This window comes from Gorilla gorilla, chromosome 5 (genome assembly GCF_029281585.2).
Source record: "Gorilla gorilla gorilla isolate KB3781 chromosome 5, NHGRI_mGorGor1-v2.1_pri, whole genome shotgun sequence".
Taxonomy (NCBI): Eukaryota; Metazoa; Chordata; class Mammalia; order Primates; family Hominidae; genus Gorilla; species Gorilla gorilla.
Window position 1 is genome coordinate 159,824,329 of NC_073229.2, and position 10,367 is coordinate 159,834,695.

The window sequence follows — 10,367 nt, forward strand, 5'->3', positions numbered from 1 at the left end:
GTAGATGGACATGAATAGGTGGAGATAAACCTATGAATTAATGGCACCAAAATCTCAGGTTCTACTTGGGGAACGAGGATCTGCCATCTGGGGAGGTAAAGTGAGCTAGTAAAATGACATGATCAACCATTGCTAGGATAAGCTGTTTAGTCAGAACACTAGCTAAGGTCTCAACTAAGGAGAATGAGTAAATGGTAATCATATTTGAGTAAGTGGTAATCATATTTAAAGACTCAGAGATCAACAGAAGCAAACTCCTTTATTATTTATTTGTTATTATTATTGGGGATCTCACTCTGTCACCCAGGCTGGAGTGCAGTGGAATGAGTATAGCTTACTGCAGTCTTGAACCCCTGGGCTCAAATGATCTTCCCACTTCAGCCTCTTGAGTAGGGTATAAACCATCATGTCCAGTGCAAAGTCCTTTATAAGGTGGCATACTTGCCTTGGGTAAAGACAAAGATGACCAGTGTTGGTGAGCAGTGTTATCCAGTAGATCCAGATGTTTTGCTATCAAGATCAAGAAAGTAGGTAAGGCAAAAGAACGGGCCCACTCAGAGCAGAACACAGGGGCTGCCCTTGGGAGAAAAGTGGGACTAAACAGCATTTGGAATCAGAAAATCATTTTAATATGATGATTCAGGGTATTTTACTAGCCCACTTTCGAATTCTCTTCACCTAATCATTAAAAAGACTCCTATGGCTGGTGATTCAGAGAGCTCACAAAGTCTAAATTGCATGTACAAAAGGATAAATGTAAAATTTTGCACTTAGCTTAAGAATCAAGTGGATGATGGGTAGGGAGAACAAGCTCAGTCACACTTTGCAGGAAAATAAAACAAAACAAAACATTGCATTAGGAGTTTTAAAATTTAATCTTAACTGCCACAAGTCAACTGTGTGACTTTTGGCACAAGATCTTTTAAAACCTTAATTTCCTTATCTGAGAAAGAGGATGTTGGAAGAAGATCGTCTTTGAGGTTCTTCCTGGATTTAATTTTATAGTTCTATGGCGTCGAGTTTTCTTTTAAGTACCAATTCATATGAAGCAATGTTGTGACATGTGATGCCAAAAATCTAATTCATTAGGAGAAATACAGAGACTAGATTATCCTACTGTATTCAGTCTAGTCGCTTCATTTGGCTGGACAATCAAGTTATGGTTGCCATATATTTGAAGGATATTAAAAAAATTATAGGAGATCTAGAGGAGGTTGACTGAGGTGGTTATTATTCTAGAAACAACTGTACAGAAGAAATCATGAGATGAACTAGGGTTCATTAGCCCAGGCCAGAGAAGAAGGGGGCACCCAGTAACTTTCTTCCAGTATCCCCTCCCATAGCTCTAGGTGTAAGGCTGTAGGAAGATTTTCCCTAAAGGCTACATAAAAAGAAATAAAAAGACAAACCTTCAAATAATTGCAGTGTTCCAGTAGTAAACTGGATTGCTTTGTGATGAAACGATTTCCCTCACAAGGATGATGTTCAGGCAAAAGTTGAAAGAACATCTCTGCAGGGAAAGCTGGATTTGATGATCTTGAGGGTCCCAGGCACTCATAGGTGCTTCCATCCTGTGATTTGCTCAGTCTTGACATTAGTTTTGAAATTACAATAAAAACAAATTTATGTGCTAATATCAGAAATGATAAATTTTTATGGCAAACTATTTTCTGATTGATCAGAAATAAAATATTATAATTGTCAAAACTCAGACAATTTCATTTAGTTCTAAATAAAGAACTATTGAAAACAGCAACATGATCTGGAGGTTTTTACAGTTCCTCTTGCTCCTTGGCATCTTTATCCTTCAAGAGCATTTCTCTGAGTGTATTTCTTTCACATCTAATTCTGTCTTGGTGCCTGCTTCTTGGAGAATCTGAATTGACCTAGTAATAAACACACAATAAATATTAGCAATTTTCTCTTACTCTTTCCTCTGTGACTCAAAAGCAATTTGTTTTCTTCCTGTGAATAGTTTGTTTACTGTTGGTGGATATAGAATTAAAGTGAGTTAGAATTTTATGTTGTTTTTCCTAACGGAACCGTGGAAACGTTCTTGCTGTTTGATAGTTACAAAATGCCTCCTGATTTTAGGCGGATAGTAACAATTTAGAATTGAATTGTAAACAGCATTTGGGACCAGAAAATCATTTTAATATGATGATTCAGGGTATTTTACTAGTAAAAATACTTAATATCACTTAGTATTTAGACTTCACATCTAACTGGACTAGATGACTATTTATGTGTAGACAGGACTTAGAGGCGGAACAGCAGGAGGAAATGTAGAAAGTCAAACACCTGGCTAGGGAAAAGTCCTTACACTGTCTGGATTTGGCGTCAGCCTCCGCTCTGTCTCCACCACTAGCATTTCCAGCCAATGCATCCCTGATTACTCAAAGCCAAGCATTTCCTGCAAAGTAGCAGGAGGGATAGGAAACAGCATGTGCTTCCTGGTCTGGGAGGTGGCACAGGACTGCGGGGCAGCCAGTAATAGCAAACACCTAAAGCGGGAAAGGATTTGGTGACCTTGTGAACAGAACTTTGCTTTTCAGCAGAATGACACGATCATCTGTAGCATTTTAGTCTGGATTTAAGTCATAACTACTGAGAACACACTCACTGTAGAATCTTTGCTTTTGGGGCACCAGTGTAATAAGGTAGACAGGACTGATACTGACTTATGCAGGGGAGAGAAACAAAGATACACCCAGCTCTTCCGGAGCATGGGGTGCCCTTGGTGGAAATAAGCAAACATTTTTTTTTGCCCTGGGGTCAGTTAAGGTCATTCAGGAATCACTTCATTGAGAAGGACAGTCTTGAAGAGAGTCCAAGAGAAAAAGCATAAAGTTATGCTTTGAGTGGAGGGAAGGGTATAATCATTCCAGTTAAAGGGAATTGCTGTCGATCATAGCTCTGAAGCAGAGAGAATGATTTGTTAACCGGGGCCGTGAACTTAGGTTTACCTTTGAAGTTCTTAAACACTGTATAAAGCTGCATATTTTAAGAAGTAGAGTGAGCCTTAAATATTTAAATTATTTAAATGTGTATCTCTCTTGTAGGGCATGGGAAGAGGACCATAGTTTCTGTGGCCTCCCTTAGATGGCCTGCCACCTCTCCTGATACTGGTGACTTCTTGTGATGGTGGGGCAATATTAAGTGTTTGAAAAAGGAAGAAGTTCTTATTCCCAAGTGAGAGACCATATAAACATAGAAATTAAAGACAAGGGATTTGGATGAGGTGTGGATATGAATTACAGTTTTATTTCTTGCTAGTCATGTCACCCTGGGAGAGTTACTTCATCTTTCTGAGCTTCAGTTTCCTTATGTAAAGGAATGGTGACAATATTAGCTCCTATCACAAAGGATTTTTGTGAGAATTCAGTGAGATGTGCCATGTACAATGTTTAGCACACAGTGCCAGAAATATTTTATGGGAGCACAGATTCAAAAATGACTAATTAGAGCAGTTACTGAGGCGTCTCAGTGCAACAGCTGTGTTTATTATTGAATTGCCTGCAAAAATGGGCACACATGGCTTTTTAAAATTTTTTATTAAAAGTTAGTAATTTATGATGGCTTTATTAAAATACATGACTAGTGTAACTGGCTTTTATCACATAGAACAGTTTATGTTTTCATTAGTGAGATGAAAAGAAAAAGAAGATTTCCTGCATCCTGAATTAGAGCTATCATCTGTTAAAAATATTTATGACTAGGAAACAAAAGATACTTGTTTTTACAGGATAGGAGCTCAATATATAAGTACAAAATGAATAGATTCACCTATTTATTAAATACATATTTGTTTTAAATAATGATAAGTGCTAATAGGGGGATATGATAGGGATTGGGCTCTGTGTGTTTGTAGATATTGTACTGCTCTGAAACTTAGATTGGGCACTAGTCTTAATGTCTAAATTCCAAAATTACTTGAAAATTGCAACTTCTATTAAGTGTGCTCAACCTAAAAGTTTCCAGAAGGTTTATGGTAACATGCAAGTTTAAATTCAACATAATTGCGAAAAGTTGTATTTTGTTTATTTTCAGAGTTTATGAACTTTTTCTGATGTTTTCCTAATATATGAAAATGAAATTGGGAGAAAAAGTTACTTTCAGTAATTGGACCTACATCCTTCAGCGTGGATTTGTTTCCCCGTTTGGCTAATGTTTCATTGACCTCTACAAGGCTGGCATTTCTAGAATACCAACCGAGTAAATTTTAGACTCTCCACAGTTGATTTTTGTTGAAGCTATCAGAAACTGTCAAGAACTCATTTGATAATTATAAGTTTTTGTGTTTGTATAGTAGTTAATTTGCAATCATGTGCTGTTTTGTTGAATGTTTGAAATTGGCTTGCTATTGATGTCCTTTTCTAGGATGCATTTTCCACATAGAATAGAATACATGCCTGAGTTCTCAGGTTTATTTGTTCATTTAAAAATAATTTATCAAGTGCCTATCATGTGCTACATGGTTCTAGTATTAAATTGAACCCCATGCCACTGTGGGTATTCTATCCTTTTTAACTCAAAAGTCAGAAATTTGATATAGTTCAACTTATTCAAAAACAAGTCCCCTTTAAAGAGCTTTCAATCTAATATAAGGTTTTAGGTGTATAAGAAAAGAATGCCTCTAAAAATTTTTATACTTCATTAAAAATTTTGTAGCCATGGAATTCTAAAATTCTGTAGATCAGAAATATTTCTATATAATGAAATATACAATGAAAATATTTCAGTATAATGAAGTTATTTCCCTGATGCAAGGTCTCATTTAGAAGAGTTTGTTTTCTGCATGAAGCGTCCAAAGTAATAAATGATTTCTTCATCCTTGCGCCGCGCCCTTTCATCAAGAATTACTTATTTGTCCATTTTGTTGTGATTTTTAAAGCTAATTTAGAATCAAAACTGAAGTGAGAAGTTGAAAAGTAGCCCAGTTTTGTTCCTGCTTGGAAGAAGTAATTAATCTTTAACTTCCCGTATTTCTACCTACTCTCTTTCAAAAGCACAAATAATTTTCCTTACCAGAAACCTCCTAAATTTCATAGCATTCACAGTATACACTGACATGATGTAGGAGAGGTGACATGTTATGTGCTTGAATTCAGAGTTTTTTCCCACGTTCTTTTTGATTTAATGCCTGAAAAGAGTAGTGGCATATGGACTCTGTTCTTATTCAAAGCCCAATTATGGTATGATTCCTGGCAAAAATGTTCACCATTATACAAGTCCACAAAGGGCTTTGAATTATTGACCCTACTCAGTAAACAAGAGAGCTCCTTGTTGTTGGTCCCACTGGGGAAGGGGGAGCACAGGCAAGGTAGTGGAAGGCATAAAAAAGGAAAGCAAGGAGAGATGAATATGCAAAATGCTGTTATTTTAAACCCTCTTGTTTTAGTTTACATTCAAGGAATTGTAATGTAATGGAGAGGGCACAGAATTAAAAACTAAAATGATGGGATTCCAAGCAGGCTAAACTTAAAGTACCTTCCTCACGACAAGCCTACCTGCCTCTGTACCCATTGTTTCCCCCTCCCATTTTGGTTGGAGGTGACACTCCTTGCCATTGGGCCAATCCTCTTACCAACATCAGAAGCCCACTTCTTTCTTATCATGTTTTTATCATCCTCCTTCTCTTCTATATCTCCTCCTTCTCTCTTTCTACTGGATTTTCCTCATCAGCGTTTAAACATGTTGAAGTCTTTTAATTTATAAACGTCTCTTTATCCTATTTTCCCCTCCTGTTACCACCCTAATCCTCTCCGTCTTTACCTGTGCATAAGAAGTAGCACAGCAAGGCAACACTTGTCTTTACTCAACAGCTCCATTTCCTTAGCCATCATTCATTAATTAATCTTCCTCTGAAAGGGCTAAACCAAAGTTATCAATCATCTCCCTGAAGCTAAGTTCGACAAACATTAATAAGTTTCTTATCACTTACCCTCTTATCAAAGCACAACAAAGCTGACCATGCCACTCCAGTAGATCCTCCACTGACTTGGTTTCCATTATACTAGATCCTTTTGGATTGTCTACTGCCTCTTCAGTTGCTCCTTCTCCTTCTTCATTTACCAGCCAGTGCTCCTCCATCTGATCTGAAACGCTGGACTTCTTCAAGCTTCAATCTTCGGCTCTCTTTTCTTCTCCTTAGACCAAGATTTCTCAATAGCTTTTGGGTCTTAAAGAATCCTTGACAAAAAATTATTGCTATAACTTCCAGTATATCAGCATGATCAGTAAGTTGCACACATAATAAACTAAAAATACTATTAATACTCTTTTGGAGATAGAATGATAGTTTTCTATGGATATGTTTATTTTGGCTAATTTTATCAGCCCACTCATTTTGTGTGGTTCTCCTCCCACTAAGGATATCAACTTGAATGTAACTCAATAGTATGAGTAGTGCAAACTTTAGTTTTTCTTTTTTTTTTAAATTAAAATTTCTTCTGGATATTTAAAACCTTATCCAATTAGACTTAAAATTCTTATTACAAATGTCTACTGTGTAATTAGTATGTAATCTCATCATTTTAGGAGGCTGAGAAAGGAGGATCATTTGAGGCCAGGAGTTGAAAACCAGCCTGGTCAACATAGTGAGACCTTGTCTCTACAAAATAAAAAAAAATTAGCCAGATATGGTAGAACTTGCTTGTAGTCCCAACTACTCGGGAGGCTCAGGCAGAGGATCACTTAAGCCTAGGAATTTGGGGCTGCAGTGAGCTATGATTGTGCCACCACACTCCAGCCTGGGTGACAGAGCAAGAGTCCATCTAAAAAAAAACAAAAAACAAAAAATGACCAAAAACCCCCCCAAACCCATAAATTCTACTATAAAAAATGCAAACACGGTATGGTATGTGGTACATGGTGAATGGCAAGAGTGCTTTTTCCCTATTTACAACTAAAGATGACTTGTTAGCTAACCTTTCTTGAAAAAAGAAAGGCAATAAGCTTAGCTTGTCTTTTAAAAATTTAATTCCTTTATTTTCAATAATTCTTAAAACCCATGGGTTAACATAATAAATTTCTGTTAATAAATAACTGGCTTAAGCCAAAATAATTTTTAAATTGTATTTACTTAGAAGCATTCAAAATGCCAACAACATGGCTGCAACTGTTGTTGTTTTTTTTTACAATTATAGAGTTGTATTCAGTTATCAAAACAACAATTATTTTGTATAAACTGCATCAGAGACAACTGAAGTTGAAAGAACTACCATCTCCACATATAACTAATTTGTGCAGTGCACCAGAAAGAACCTGTTTAAATTTCCATGCCAATTTACAACCCCCATACTGTGCCAGGTAAGGTTAGTGGCTATTGAAAATACTACCTGGACAGGGCTATCTAAAGACACATTGGATAGTGTGTTAACTATATAAAAAAAGACACTGTACAATTTAAAAACAAATTTTATACAGACTTACATTTCAATTTGTTTCTTTAAAAAGAGTCAGTTGTGTACAGGCGAGTTAAATGCTTTTAAGACAAGAAAAACACTGCACTAGAACCAACTTATTAACATTGTCATTATCTCCTCCTCCTCCTCCTTCTCCTCTTCCTCCTCCTCCTTCTTCCTTCTTCTTCTCCCTCTTCTTCATCTTCATCTTCTTCATCTTTTTTTCATCTTCCTCCTCTTCCTTCTTGTTCTTACTCCCTTTTTTTTTTGGCTACATCAGTCTTTCCTTTAGCTTAGTGTGCAGCAATATTCTTTGGGTATTTTTCCTTCAGCCTTGCATCCTTCTTTTTATAAGGCTGCCTGTCATCTGCAGCAGTGTCATTCCATGTCTCTCCCAGTTTCTTTGCAACAATGGATAGGCTGGGATGTTCTCTTTCGATTTTTGGGTGATACTCAGAAAAGAATGAGGCCGAAGGAGGCCTCTTGGGTGCATTGGCATCTTTGAACTTCTTTTTTCTTTCTTCTTTAGGAGTGACATGGGTTTCATTTCTCTTTTGTAACGAGTATTGTCTACCTTTGCCATGTCTTCAAATTTTTCTTTCTTCTTGGCAGACGTGGTCTTCCACCTCTCTGGGCACTTCTTAGAAAACTCTGAGAAATTGACCGAACGTTTGGGTGCTTCTTCTTCTGCTCCTCCCAGCAAGTTTGCACAAAGAATGCTGTGAAGATATTTTGCCTCTTGGCTTCTTAGGCTCTCCTTTGCCCAAGTTTAGTTATTTTTCCTCAGCAAGGCACAGAATTATCCAGAATCACCCAGTGCCCATCTGGTTCTCACTTGCCCTGGCATTGTCTTTATGGAGCTCAATGAACTACAACTGAGATTTACTTTTTTAAAGGTAAACTTGATGGATTTAATTAAATAAAATTTGTCAGTTGAATTTAATTAATATTATTTACAACACAAAGATTTATTGGGAATGCTGAATAGTAAACCTCTTAAAATAATAAGTCAAAGCAGTGGAAATAAAAATACAGCTTAGGACATATATAAAAGTCAAAGTCTTTAGTTTAAAGCTGTAACAAATCATTTTCTTTGTGAGTGACATGATTAGGCTCAAATATAGACCTAGAAGTTACAAAATTGTTATGCAGATGTGTGTTGGTTTCCCAATCTCTTTTATAGGCCTAAATATGCTTAAAAGTATTATTTGAACCAAAAGGAAAGAATGAAATTTACACATGTAATTTGAAACTTGTGCTTGGTTTTTGCTGCAAAAATACTCAATTCTAGGTCAAATATATGAAGTAAGCATTCAACTACTTCATTTTCAACTATGATCAGACAATTTCTGTCTTTGTTTTTGGTGTTTCTTAAATAAGAAAATGTTGCTCATAAATCAAAAAAGTTGAAAACCACAGCAAAATATTCACTGCTTCACTGTAAATGGCAGGATACTCTGTCTTCACAGAAACCCAGAACTCATGTAGGGGCAGAACTCTTATTATCATTTGTAAGAATAATCAGACTTCATCTCAAAATTCTTCCTCTTCTCTGAAAATCAAGTTCTCATGTGAGGAGAAATCTAGAGAAAGCATCCCTCACCAAGTCAGACACTTGGATTGAAGGGAAAAGTACACTCAGTGTTGCTCTGCAGTTCTCTGGATGGTTTTCAATATGCTCATATCCTCCTTCAATTTCAAGCCCAAGCAGCAGTTGAAACATTTCACAATTTCCTTTTGTGACTTGTTTTTTCCTAAAGATTCAATTTCTTTAAATTCAAGAATCCTGTCATTTGAAATAAAAAAAAAGTTTCTGGGCCATACAAAGACTTGTTCATCTGGATAAGGTGATGGAAAATGGCTGCTAAATAGCCTAGTTTCTGCAGCCATTCTTTATCTTGAAACCCTCTAGCAAAATCTGACCTACTAATTTCTTGAAAATGCTACCTTTCAGTTCAAACACCCTGTTGAGAACTATTCCTCTGCTAACTCACTGGATGTAGAATAAGGTTTGTTAGGTGGCCTCCTTCAAGATTCTCATACCATCTTCAAGCCATCTTCAGTGAACTGGTCTGTGTTTAATAGTAATCATCCTTGTAGCATTACTCAGATTTTTTTTTTCATTTTGTATTTAAGAGTTTTCAACACCAGTAGCTCTCTGGAAAGAAGTCAGTGTCTTGTGATGTCAGTGTGAAGGTGAGTTTTCTTGAGTCACCATCAACGCAGATGCCAGTGCCATTCTTGCAAAATAGACTTTCTGTTTTCAGATATAAAGATGAAGAGAAAAAGTATCTTGTCCTTTACTTGTTTTGGGCAACATTCTGCAGTAGAAAAAAAATGTTCTTAAATTTCAACATTATTTATAAATCTTACAAGTGCTACAGCATGATGTTTATTGGTGAAATTTGTTTATTCATCAAAATGGACAAAGAAGCTGTAATTTTTCAATGTATTATAAAAATACCTTCAGCATCATGTGGCATGCCATCAGTATGTCAGCTTATTATGCTGATTGAGAGCGTGACTTTTTCAGTTGCTTGTATGGAATCTCATTCTAGCATTTTCCTAATTATGACCTTACCTGCTATCATTATTAAGTTCTCACCAACTATGCAACTTTTCCTTTTCTAGGCTACACTTTGTGCTTTGGATAACTCCAAAATAACTTGTTTTCAGAGCCTTTTCCTTGAGTGTGACTGTTTTTTAGAACAAAATATTTATTTGTTTGTTTGAGATTAAAATTATTGTTTAAAATAATCAGCATCTTTATTTGTTAAATGGCTGTAATTTGTAGTTAAATGTCTTTTCAATTTTGCTAGTTATTTCTGCATTTTTAGTTGTTTGGTATTGACTGTGCACAATCGAATAGATCAACTTGGATGTAAAACTCATTGTTAAGTAGCTTTCATTGTAAAGGTGAACTTCCTTTTGGATTCTCTGCACTGGGGGAGTGAATTGACT

General features: G+C 36.1%; 1 long non-coding RNA gene across 1 annotated transcript; it reads right to left on the reverse strand.

Moving 5' to 3' along the window:
- Window positions 1-240: 240 nt before the first annotated feature.
- Window positions 241-6,139, reverse strand: LOC129534340 (uncharacterized). Its single transcript, XR_008680893.1, has 3 exons — window positions 5,945-6,139; window positions 1,410-1,886; window positions 241-510 (listed from the first exon to the last, which is right to left on the reverse strand). It is a non-coding gene; the product is annotated as an uncharacterized lncRNA (long non-coding RNA).
- Window positions 6,140-10,367: the final 4,228 nt, after the last annotated feature.